General features: G+C 37.7%; 1 pseudogene; it reads right to left on the reverse strand.

Annotated features, from left to right (window-relative positions):
* Positions 1–6,271: 6,271 nt before the first annotated feature.
* LOC140850286 (olfactory receptor 4P4-like) lies at positions 6,272–7,187 on the reverse strand (annotated as a pseudogene).
* Positions 7,188–13,647: the final 6,460 nt, after the last annotated feature.

Consider the following 13,647-nt stretch of genomic DNA (forward strand, 5'->3'; position numbering starts at 1 on the left):
TATTTAATTTTGTTTTCCCCATAGTTTTTAATCAACCATTTCTGTTTTCACATCCATTTTCTTTTGAATATCAATTTGTTCTCCATAAAACTTTTTGTCTCATTTTTGTAGACATCCTTTTGCAATGTATTGAAAATAGAAAACTTTTCCTTCTTGTTCCCATAGGAAATAATTTTCAGAGTTCTAGGCTTTCTCTATGATAGAGATTATTTTGGATAATATTTCCTTTTTCTTCTGCAATATTGTTTCACTGTCTTTTATTTTTTTCTTATTCTTGTTGGAATAAATTAAATGATCTTCAGCTCCAGTGTTTGCCATCTGACAGGTATTGGCATTGTCCTTCATGACATCCCATATCCTCCCTGACCTACAGCAGTAATGTGGTGACGCACAGCTCCTTGGCCATGTGACTCTGCCTGTCTGTCTTCCATGATGGAGTTTTGACTGAGATGTTTGTCTCCCTCTGGACTCTTGAGTCCAAGCACTCTCACATTCTAATTGTTTTATTTCTCTTTGTTTCATGTCAGTTCAGATAAAGAATTTACTCAGCTTCTTTGGCTGTATCCAAAATCACCCACACAATGTGTCTGAAAATGTGTTCAGAGCTAATATTCAATGAATGATTGCTGTGTGCCAGCCAGTACTCTAAATTGCAACTCATTTAATACTTTGGCTAGTCTCATGGCTCAGTACTATTATTATTCCCCTTTTACAGCTGAAAGGATTGAAGCAGAGATCTTGAAAAACTTTCCCAGAGTTTCCTAGTCAGTGGAAAATTTTCCTGGTGAATTTTTATTTATATTTATATTCTCCACAAGTAATTAATCCATCTAATATAAAGACAATACTAAACTTTGAGCCTAGAAACAGTTAATGTCATCCATAACTTTTTTGTTTTGGATTATTTGACTTTTTATTATTGAATTGTAAGAGTTTTTATACATTCTAGATACATATCCTTTTTTAGATTCATGATTTGCAAATATATCCTTCCAGTCTCTAGATTGTCTTTGCCATTTCTTCATGGTATCCACTGAAACACAAAACTGCTTGCTATTGTTATTTGCTTTTTAATTTGTTCAATCACTGTCTGGATCATTTCAGTGAGGTCATTTTCTTTCCCGCAGGCTTGCTCAGGCCCACAGCCATCATAGGATGGCAGTGATTTTCATAGAGCTCTCTTCTCTTCCCTTAATTGCACTCAGATGGCTAGCATCCCCAATGACTGCCTGTTGCTGAGTTGATTTCAACAGTGTTCTGAAGCATAAACTGCTCTGTAAACCATTCCAATCAAATCATGGGTTTTGAAAAGAATTGTATCTGATGTCAGTGTTTGATACTTGTTTTGATTCCAGGAGGGTTCCTCTCAGCTGACTCATTTTCCAGTTCTGTCCTGTCAGCCTCCTGGTTTACCACTTAACCTACATCTCAAATCTCATCCAAATTGCCTTTCACCACATTCTCCAGCGTTTTTGTGTGTGCCTCTAGGTTTGACATTGGCTTTGTTGCAAATCACAATGCCAACTTAGACTCTCTTACAGTTCCTGTAGGTCAAAGTCAGTTTCACTGGGCCAAAACCTGGATTTTCTCAGGGCTGTGCTTTCTCTGGAGGCTCTGGAAGATAGTGTGTTTCCTGTTGTTCCAACCTTCAGAGCAGTATCTTCTGACTCATGATCTCTTCTTCTCTTTTCAAATACATCGATGTAGCATCTTCTCTCTCGTCTCTGCTTCCCTTTGCTTCACATGACTTTTTCTCTGTGTCGAATCTTCAGCTTCGCTTTTTTCAGGCAGGAGAGTTGTGATTACATTTAGGGCCCACCAGATAATCGACCCCCATCTAAATATGGTTAATTTAATCATGTCTACAAAGTCACGTTTTGCCATATGAGTTAACTTTAACAGGTTCCAGAGATTAAGTCATAGATATATTTTGGAGAGACCACTACTCAGCCTATCATAGTAAGTATCCTGCCATTCATTCTCCAAGAAGACTAATTTTTAAAAAGGGAAGCAGAGAAATGGTCTCTTGTGCTCTATATGGGAGAAGTCCTTATTTTTTCATTCTTTTTCTACAGAGTGAACCCACCACTCATGTAGTTATATCTTTTCCATCTGGTTCTCATCACATTGCTCTGCTGGGGTTGCTGGTCATGGAGGAAGGAAGTCCAAGATCAAGTTTTCAACAGAGTCCATGTCTAATGAGGGCTCTACTTCCTGGTTCAGGATGGCCATCTTCTTGCTGTGTCCTTACACGGTGGAAGGACAGCCATAACTTTTTAAAAATCAACCAATATCTACAGTGGTTTGGTGAAGCCAATATTTTAGAGGCTAATATTTTGTTAATAATTAAACGAGAAAGGCATTACTTCTATGAGACTTTATCCATCTGTGAAATGGGTTAGGTTGTGATCCTATAAAATCTTTAAAAAATGGTAAAATATCTAGAAATAATAAGAAAATTGTTAAGGTAGCTAGAATTAATATATGTATACATAAGAAAAGTAGATTGCATATAATCTAGGACAAAAATTAGAATAGGCTATAAAAGGTTCTGTGTATAATAGTAACAAAGCAGTAAGTTACTTACAAATAAATTTTAATAAAAGAGAGTCAGGTCAAAATGGATAAAACTATATGACCTTAATTAAAGCCATTAAGTAAACACTGACGGAATCATATACCAAGTTTTAGATGAGCAGATGTCATAAAAATAACAATTTCCTGAATTAACATATAAATATAATTTAATTTTTAATTAAAAGTCTAAGATATTTTCTTGTTTTCACTTTTAATGAAATAATCCTAATATTTATGCAGAAGAATAAGTGCCCAGGGGAAAAAAAAACATGTGTGTATTAGTTGGGATTGCCCTCAATTATACTTAGTAGAAAATATTTAAGAACTTAAGCAAATAATTTTTTAATGTAATATTAAGTCCATAAAAGCAGAGTTTATGAGAACATCGGTAGGATTTAAAACTATTATTAAATTGAATGAGTGATACAGTTGCTGATACAGTTGTAGACCCACGATCTGTCTAGACCCTTGCTCTACCATGTTTTTCATGAAGCATTTGCCCTTAAGGTTACAAAACGGCTGCTATATTTATACTTGCATGTCCATGTTTCAGGAAAGAAGAAAGAAGAGGAAAAAGAAAGAAAAATACTTAACAGGAAGCAAAACTTTCCCAGAATTACACAGTGGATTCCCAGTTCGGTTTCATTGGTGACAGCTGTGATAGGTGCTAATCTAGAAATTGCCAGTACAAATAATCTCAGGGTTCTGAGAATAATGAAAAGGAAAGAGATTTAGGTAGACCTCTGGCAACATCTGAACTCATATGCAAAATTAGAATCCTGAAGGGATTCTCTGCTTTCTCAGGTATTAGCTTAATAAGGAACTGATTTTGGAATGGGCAATTAATTTTTTGGAAGAGATTCTGAAACCTAGAAATATTTATGAATACATATAAATAATGTAATACTTTCTGAATATATAAAGAGAATGTATTATATATAAAGAACGTGTATTTGTAATATATAAATGTTGTATATTTATTTATATAATACATACATAGTACTATCAGTATGCCCTGCCCCACTCTTTAGGTTATATTCTCTGTCATTAGGGATTTTTCTCAATACATTTATTCAGCATTTACTCATTCAACAAATACTTATTATTATAGCCAGCCATTATTCTAAAAAGTGAAAAAACACAGATATCCCTGCCTTTATTGAGCTTATATTTCAATTGAGACAGTCACTAAATAAGGTAAATACATCAGATGTGTAATAGGTTAGATACTATAAGTCTAAGGATAAAATAAAGCAATAAAAAGGGATAAAAAGAATTGGGTGTGAATGTGAATATGTGTGGAAATTATATCTAGGTTGACCAGGAAAGAATTCCCTGAGAATTAAATGAAAGAAGTAACAGTTTATTTTGTGTGGGGTAAATGGAGATTTCTGACTATGACTCCCCCCTGGCCCTAATAGCACCCACTGTATAAGAGCCTGTTTGCACATCAGTGAGGTGTTTACTGGGGACAGAGCAGCTGGTCAGTCACTGGGAGTACCAGTGAGGGGAGGGGAGCAGAGGAACCACCCATTCTCTCCTCCCCTCAGGTCCTGGCGTATGATTGGTCAGGTGCCCATTAGCCACCAGAGACCTGCCCGTGGAGTCCCTCCTGGTGTGGGGGCAGGGGAAGTGGAGGGCCCCGGGGGGTGCGTGGGAGCCTTGGAGCCTGAGCACGGGGGCACAGCACCTGGAGAATGAGAAGGGAGTCCTGCTGGGAGTACGAGGAGAGGACAGATGCTCGTGGAGGGGAGCCTGGGTGGACAAGAGAACTGAGACATACAGCAGTGAGAACAAGACCCCTTTTAAGCTCCAACTCATTGCCTTTTCCTTTGTGTGGTTTCATCAGACTCATAAGGAAATTGCCCTGGGCAGGGAAACGCCTCCTCCCAGAGCAACATTTTGTTAAACAAAAATTTTAAAGGAAGATATAATTGTTATTTTCATACAAATAATGAACACATCAAAGATTTTATCTTACTTAGTATTTAATGCAGAAGCCAGACAAGAACAAAATGTCCCACACACGTGCAGTGTGTTAAGGAGGGCTGAAGTGAATTAGTAAGCAGATGAAAACTAGCACGACATCCGCAGGCCTCAGGCCAGTAGATTCTTAGGGCACCGTTTGTATTCCTTTGACCAGGCGTTCTGCGCATTGCTACGTGTTCTGTGAGTTAATTTCTGTATCCATAGCATTGTAAAATATCCTGGTCAAAGACAGTGAAAGGCAGATAGTCGGAATGGAAGAACTAGTAAAGATACTCACCAAATTGCAAAGAATTACATTATTTTTCACCACAGTTTTATACTGTTATCGATGATCCAGCTGTAGACAAAAAAAATTGCTGATGCCTAGAAAGACAGGAGAATCAATGAAGTGATGTTAAGTGAAGTTCTAGAGAAGATCAGATGAGAAGTTTTATTTTTCAACAATGCAAGTCTGGAGCTGGAGGATAAAGCTCTTTTAAACAGAGGCAAATTCCATGGCGTTGCTGGTCTTCTTACCAAATGGTACCATTTGAGCGCATTGTGTTTCTTTGGTCCTTGTCTATGTCTTTTTGAAGGAAGGAATTCAGTCAAGACACACAACAATCTTGAGTGGCAGGAGTTTATTAAGTGAACCAAAAGTACACCCCTGAGAAGGGGACAGAGCAGCTGTCTGGAAACCAGAAGCAGCCCTGCTGTTGGGGTTAGGGTTAGGGTAGGTTTAGGATTAGGATTAGGGTTAGGGTTGGTTTTTTAAATGGTGGGAAGTTCCTCCCTGCATGTTACATCATTTAATCGACATGTTGATTGACAGCTCTAGGTTATATCACCTGTTTTCTATTGGGCAGGTGCTTACCCTTAAGTACCTAAGTGAAACCCACTGGGTTGCAGAGGGGGAAAATCACAATGTAAACTTATTGTAATTATGGTAGAATGATAATGAACCCTGAGGTAGCTTGTCACCTTCTAGGTCTTAGTGTCCTTGCAGTCAACCTGTGATGATGGTCTGGAAGCCCCACTTGGCTTCTTACACCCTATTTGACCGTGATAAGGCAGGAGACTGAACCACAAATATGAGGGGTTTGGGTGTATTCTGTCATCTGGTTACAAGGGAGTAGATGGATGGGGGAGGACCTCATCCAGGACAGGGTGGGACCTGCTCCTGTCTGCCTAGCTACCTGACACAAGCCCCTGCTTATTGTACACCAGAGGGTGATCTTTCACCTTCCTGCTCTAATGTTGTTCTCTGACATGTACACTGTGCACCCCTTACTCAGCAGTCTTGGGATAACTATCAAGAATTAGACAAAGAACAACTAGGAAGGCATGTTAGGGTATCTTTTAAGAATTTCTAGAACATGATATTTTAAGTTTTGTTTGGTAGGTATTTTAAACTGAATCACAACACTATGTTATTTTTCTCTCTACATCTCTATCTGTTTCAGGAAACCTCAATGATACTAACCCATCTTTATTGAATATGTCTTTTTAGAGCAGCCTGAAAACAAATTCATAGGCAAATATTTCGTATCAGTAGAATTTCTATTGAACTTTGAGTTCCTCCTCTGTCTTAATTAGCTAGTTAGCTAGTCCTAATAGCTAGTTACAAGAGATATAGCATCATGCATTTTTAAAGTTTTGGGATAGAAAAATCATATATTCCACAAGCTCTGTAGTGAAAATCAGTGATGTCTTTCTGTTTACTTCCTTACTTTGGTACATGGCACCACAGTGTCTTCATGGCATTCTTCATCTCCATGTTCCTGAGTGTGTAAATCAGAGGGTTGATCATGGGAGCAGTGATGGTGTAGAAAAGAGCAAACACTTTGTCTTCTGGGAGAGTAATGGCTGGTCTAACATAAATAGAGTAAAGGAGCAAAAAAAAAGGACCACCACAATGATGTGGGAACTGCACGTAGAAAGAGTTTTGCGGCGATTCTCTGCAGAGTAGGACCTGACTGTATGCAGGATCACAGCATAGGATACCAGAAAGACCACAAAAGTCACCAGACCCATCACACCCGAATTGGCAATGACCAGGAGACCGATTCTCCTTGTGTCCATGCAGGCTAGTTTCAGCAAAGGATACACATCACAGAAGTAGTGGTCTATCTCATTGGGGCCACAGTAGGGTAAAAAGATGGCAAGAATAAACTGACCAAAGGAATGGAGGAATCCTCCAGCACAGGAAGTGGCAATCAGGACATAACACCTCTGCCTGCTCATGATGACTGTGTAGTGCAGGGGCTTGCAGATGGCCACGTAGCGGTCATAGGCCATCCCTGTGAGGATGAAGACCTCTATGCCCCCAAAGAAGTGCATGGTAAAGAGTTATGTCATGCAGCCATTGTAGGGAAGGGTCTTCTTTTCTGCCAGCAAGTCAATGATTAATTTTGGGGTCACAGTAGAAGTGTAGCAAAGGTCTGAGAGTGAGAGGTAAGTGAGGAAGAAATACACAGGCTGGTTAATAAGTTGACTACAGGTGATTGAAATCATGACAAGCAAATTTCCAATGAAAATTGCTATTTAACAAAATAGAAACAGTAAAAACAGAGAATTTCTATCTCCCTTTTCTGAGAAAGTCCTAAAAGAATAAATTCTGTGATGTTATTCTTATTTCCCATGATCCAGAGCAGTTTGTAGCTACCTGAAATTATAAACATTGTGAATTTTTGTTATATATATATTTAAATATGGTGATGCTTATCATTCCTTGGTATGAGGCACATTATAGTGAAAAGGGTTCAAATGTTATATAAGGTAGAAATTGAATTTTTATTTAGGAAGGCTTTCCTGCTTGTCTTTTTATCATTTTCTTGAAAATATTACTGCTAAACATTTTAGGTACCTGAGATGAAGACTAATATTGTAAAATGCAGTATATTTATGTAACCATTCTATTAACATGTATTACTGAACATAAGTGGTATTATACCTCTATGGAACTACAGAAATGGTATTTTTAGGAAATCAAAAAATATCAGATATCTCTTTGCTGTTCTCACTGTTTATTATTGAGAAAATATACACAGAAATGAAACACTGAGTGAAAATACAAAAAGTGCAAATGCATGAACTATAGTATGTGGATAACGTTATATGTGAGAAATTATCTGCCATGTGTCCTATATAGAAAGGTAATAAATAGAAAATCAACATATGTATTTGAAACCATAAAACATTTAAACTTAGCCATAATCAGCTATATTTATGTTCTACTTAATTTATCAATATACTTAATTTACAACTGGATTACATTTTATAGTCAACCAAAAGAATAATAAAAGAAATCTGGTTATCTGTAATTTTCAAAAGATTATCATCTCAAACATATTTGACACTCATCAAGGCATTTGAGGATAATAATAGTAGGTTTTGCCTGGATCTTAGAGTCTCACATAATACCTTACCCACTTGCATAAACCAGCTTTTATCTTATCAATGTACACAAATTGTTCAACTCTTTGATAATCAGTCATACTTAAAATGTATGTTCCTTTCAGTTTCCACATTACTGTCTCTGTATCTTTCATTTCTTTTCTTTCATTCCCATTATATTAACTCTCTTTCATTCTCATCACTTTTACTTCCTCCTCTTCCTCAATGTAGAATTAACACTATTAATATTCTCTTTGGTAAAAGCTATTAAATCTTTGACAAATACATTGTTTTATAAGTAGAACTTCAAACATCATCGATCGGCTAAGGAAGAACTATTGAGAAACAAGCTGTTGACCATTCCACTATATCACACCATAAATTCTTTTTTTTTTTTTGAGAGGGCATCTCTCATATTTATTGATCAAATGGTTGTTAACAACAATAAAATTCAGGATAGGGGGGTCAATGCTCAATGTACAATCATTAATCCATCTCAAGTCTAATTCTCGTCAGTCTCCAATCTTCTGAAGCATAACGAACAAGTTCTTACATGGTGAACGAATTCTTACATAGTGAATAAATTCTTACATGGTGAACAGTACAAGGGCAGTCATCACAGAAACTTTCGGTTTTGATCACGCATTATGACCTATAAACAATCAGGTCAAATATGAATATTCGTTTGATATTTGTACTTGATTTATATGTTGATCCCACATTTCTCCCTTTATTATTATTATTATTTTTATTTTTAATAAAATGCTGAAGTGGTAGGTAGATGCAAGATAAAGGTAGAAAACATAGTTTAGTGCTGTAAGAGGGCAAATGTAGATGATCAGATGATAAGGTGTGTGCCTATGGACTAAGTATTAATCCAGGCTAGACAAGGGCAGCAAGACATCCACGGATGCAGAAGATTTCTCTCAAAGCAGGAGGGGTGAGGTTCTGAGCCTCACCTCTGTTGATCCCCAAATTCTCACCTGATGGCCCCCCTGCAACTGTGCCTGTCTTAGGTTGTTCCTCCCTTGAGGAATCTTACCCGTCTCTGGCTAACAAGTCATCTTCCGGGGCCATACAGGGAAATGTAAAGTTGGTAAGTGAGAGAGAAGCCATATTGTTTGAAAAGGTTAGCTTTTTACTTCTTTGCAGGTTTATGCCCTGTGGCTTCTATGCCCAGCACTTGTCTCGAGGTATCTTTACCACCTGGAGGAATTATGATACTCGGTAAATTTGATATGAGGCACGAATTCTATTTAAGGGTTGTAATTAGGAAGAAAGAAGAAAAGCTACAGATGTAGCATATGGAAGGAAACATGGGAGGATTGATTATTTCTTTGACATATCTTCTTGTAGAGTACCTTAAGTATGTATAGGTTTTAAACTACTAACTAATTTGCACACACATATTAACATAATAGGAATACCATGACATAAACAACGCAAATCTATAACTACCATCCATCTCCAGTGAAGCCAAGAAAACCATTTAGGCACCCTGGGCATTTGTGAAAATTTGTCTATGATATGATGGATATTGTTCAACTGTATTTGAACAGTCTGAGAGAAATCAGACAAATTAAAGCAGCCCATTTCTGGGATCTGTTCACATCCCATATGTTCTTTTAACCGTAGATAGTCTATAGTCATAAGATTTTGGATTGCTACACCTTGAACCCCTCCCAGCTCCTGATCGAGTTCCAACAGTACAAATCCGGTCAAATTCATTGTCTCACTGTATGCACATGCCAGCCTAGACATCTCCCTCCTCATTCCTATGGCAAGTCCAGGAAACGGTGGGGTGGATGCAGCCACAACCGCAGCATCGTTCGGATCCCTGTAGAGGCTTTTTGATGATCATCCCCCTGGCACAAGTCCTCCAGAGAGTGCTGATGCTGGAAGCTCCTCCTCATATCGTATCTTAGTTCATTTGCTGGGTATCCAAGCTAGGCCTTGATCTTCTGCATAGAAACAAACAGACCCTTTGCCCACACTTTGACATGCCCTCTATACCATTGTGCAGAACTCATTGGAGGTCAGCACACAGTAACTGCTTTATTTTTTTTTTTATTAAGAGAAAGGAATATTATCAGAAAAGAGTACCTCCATAGCTGATCATCTGACACCCTTTAAGTGATCAACATTAAGGATATTTAAAGCATGTGTTGATCTTTGATTTACCAATAGTTTTATCCTATCAAGGAGTAATCTCCCTTTTCTTTCTTTCTTTCTTTCTCTTTTTTTTTTTAAATTTTTAATCTATACTTACATGAAGAATACTATGTTTACTATGCTCTCTCCTATATCAGGTCCCCCCTAACAACCACATTACGGTTACTGTCCATCAGCTTAGAAAAATGTTGTAGAGTCACTACTTGTCCTCTCTGTGTTGTGCAGCTCACCCTCCCCATTCTCCCTCCCCCCCATGCATGCTAATCTTAATACCCCCCTTGTTATTCCCCCCACTTATCCCTCCCTGCCCACCCATCCGCCCCAGTTCCTTTCCCTTTGGTACCTGTTAGTCCATTTTTGGGTTCTGTAATTCTGCTGCTGTTTTGTTCCTTCAGTTTTTCCTTTGTTCCTATACTCCTCAGATGAGTGAAATCATTTGGTATTTCTCTTTCTCTGCTTGGCTTATTTCACTGAGCATAATACTCTCCAGCTCCATCCATGTTGCTGCAAATGGTTGGATTTTTCCACTTCTTATGGCTGAGTAGTATTCCATTGTGTATATGTACCACATCTTCTTTATCCATTCATCTACCGATGGACATTTAGGTTGCTTCCAATTCTTGGCTATTCTAAATAGTGCTGCGATAAACATAGGTGTGCATCTGTCTTTCTGAAACTTGATTGCTACGTTCTTGGGGGAAATTCCAAGGAGTGGAATTCCTGGGTCAAATGGTAGGTCTGTTTTGAGCATTTTGATGAACCTCCCTACTGCTTTCCACAATGGTTGAACTAATTTACATTCCCACCAGCAGTGTAGGAGGGTTCCCCTTTCTCCACAGCCTCGCCAACATTTGTTGTTGTTTGTCTTTTGAATGGCAGCTATCCTTACTGGTGTGAGGTGATACCTCATTGTAGTTTTAATTTGCATTTCTCTGATAATTAGCGATGTGGAGCATCTTTTCATGTGTCTCTTGGCCATCTGTATTTCTTTTTTAGAGAACTGTCTGTTCAGTTCCTCTGCCCATTTTTTAATTGGGTTATTTGTTTTTTGTTTGTTGAGGCGTGTGAGCTCTTTATATATTCTGGATGTCAAGCCTTTATCGGATCTGTCATTTTCAAATATATTCTCCCATACTGTAGTTTTCCTTTTTGTTCTATTGATGGTGTCTTTCGCTGTACAGAAGCTTTTCAGCTTAATGTAGTCCCACTTGCTCATTTTTGCTGTTGTTTTCCTTGCCCGGGGAGATATGTTCAAGAAGAGGTCACTCATGTTTATGTATAAGAGGTTTTTGCCTATGTTTTTTTCCAAGAGTTTAATGGTTTCATGACTTACATTCAGGTCTTTGATCCATTTTGAGTTTACCTTTGTATATGGGGTGAGACAATGGTCCAGTTTCATTCTCCTACATGTAGCTGTCCAGTTTTGCCAGCACCATCTGTTGAAGAGACTGTCATTTTGCCATTGTATGTCCATGGCTCCTTTATCAAATATTAATTGACCATATATGTTTGGGTTAATTTCTGGAGTCTCTAATCTGTTCCACTGGTCTGTGGCTCTGTTCTTCTGCAAGTACCAAATTGTCTTGGTTACTATGGCTTTGTAGTAGAGCTTGAAGTTGGGGAGTGAGATCCCCCCTGCTTTATTCTTCTTTTTCAGGATTGCTTTGGCTATTCGGGGTCTTTGGTGTTTCCATATGAATTTTTGAATTATTTGTTCCAATTCATTGAAGAATGTTGCTGGTAATTTGAGAGGGATTGCATCAAATCTGTATATTGCTTTGGGCAGGATGGCCATTTTGACGATATTAACTCTTCCTAGCCATGAGCATGGGATGAGTTTCCATTTATTAGTGTCCCCTTTAATTTCTCTTAAGAGTGACTTGTAGTTTTCACAGTATAAGTCTTTCACTTCTTTGGTTAGGTTTATTCCTAGGTATTTTATTCTTTTTGATGCAATGGTGAATGGAATTATTTTCCTGATTTCCCTTTCTATAGGTTCATTGTTAGTGTATCGGAAAGCTACAGATTTTTGTGTGTTAATTTTGTATCCTGCAACTTTGCTGTACTCCAATATCAGTTCTAGTAGTTTTGGAGTGGAGTCTTTAGGGTTTTTTATGTACAGTATCATATCATCTGCAAATAGTGACAGTTTAACTTCTTCTTTACCAATATTGATTCCTTGTATTTCTTTGTTTTGTCTGATTGCCGTGGCTAGGACCTCCAGTACTATGTTAAATAACAGTGGGAAGAGTGGGCATCCCTGTCTTGTTCCCGATCTCAGAGGAAATGCTTTCAGCTTCTCGCTGTTCAGTATAATGCTGGCAGTGGGTTTATCATATATGGCCTTTATTATGTTGAGGTACTTGCCTTCTATTACCATTTTGATGAGAGTTTTTATAATGAATGGATGTTGAATTTTGTCAAATGCTTGTTCAGCATCTATGGAGATGATCATGTGGTTTTTGTCTTTCTTTTTGTTGATGTGGTGGATGATGATGGATTTTTGAATGTGTACCATCCTCGCATCCCTGGGATGAATCCCACTTGGTCATGGTCTATGATCCTTTTGATGTACTGTTGAATTCTGTTTGGTAATATTTTATTGAGTATTTTTGCATCTACATTCATCAGGGATATTGGTCTGTAATTTTCTTTTTTGGTGGGGTCTTTGCCTGGTTTTGGTATTAGGGTGATGTTGGCTTCATAGAATGAGTTTGGGAGTATTCCCTCTTCTTCTATTTTTTGGAACAGTTTAAGGAGAATGGGTATTATGTCTTCTCTGTGTGTCTGATAAAATTCCGAGGTAAATCCGTCCGGCCCCGGGGTTTTGTTCTTGGGTAGTTTTTTGATTACCGTTTCAATTTCTTTGCTCGTAATTGGTTTGTTTAACTTTTGTGTTTCTTCCTTGGTCAGTCTTGGGAGGTTGTATTTTTCTAGGAAGTTATCCATTTCTTCTAGGTTTTCCAGCTTGTTGGCATATAGGTTTTCATAGTAGTCTTTAATAATTCTTTGTATTTCTGTGGAGTCTGTCGTGATTTTTCCATTCTCATTTCTGATTATGTTGATTTGTGTTGATTCTCTTTTTCTCTTAATAAGTTTGGCTAGAGGCTTATCTATTTTGTTTATTTTCTCAAAGAACCAGCTCTTGGTTTCGTTGATTTTTGCTATTGTTTTATTATTCTCAATTTTGTTTATTTCTTCTCTGATCTTTATTATGTCCCTCCTTCTGCTGACTTTAGGCCTCATTTGTTCTTCTTTTTCCAGTTTTGATAATTGTGATGTTAGACTATTCATTTGGGATTGTTCTTCCTTCTTCAAGTGTGCTTGGATTGCTATATACTTTCCTCTTAAGACTGCTTTCGCTGCGTCCCACAGAAGTTGGGGCTTAGTGTTGTTGTCATTTGTTTCTATATATTCCTTGGTCTCTATTTTGATTTGTTCATTGATCCATTGATTATTTAGTAGCATGTTGTTAAGCCTCCATGTGTTTGTGAGCCTTTTTATTTTCTTTGTAGAATTTATTTCTACTTTTAT

This window comes from Manis javanica, chromosome 6 (genome assembly GCF_040802235.1).
Source record: "Manis javanica isolate MJ-LG chromosome 6, MJ_LKY, whole genome shotgun sequence".
Classification (NCBI taxonomy): domain Eukaryota; kingdom Metazoa; phylum Chordata; class Mammalia; order Pholidota; family Manidae; genus Manis; species Manis javanica.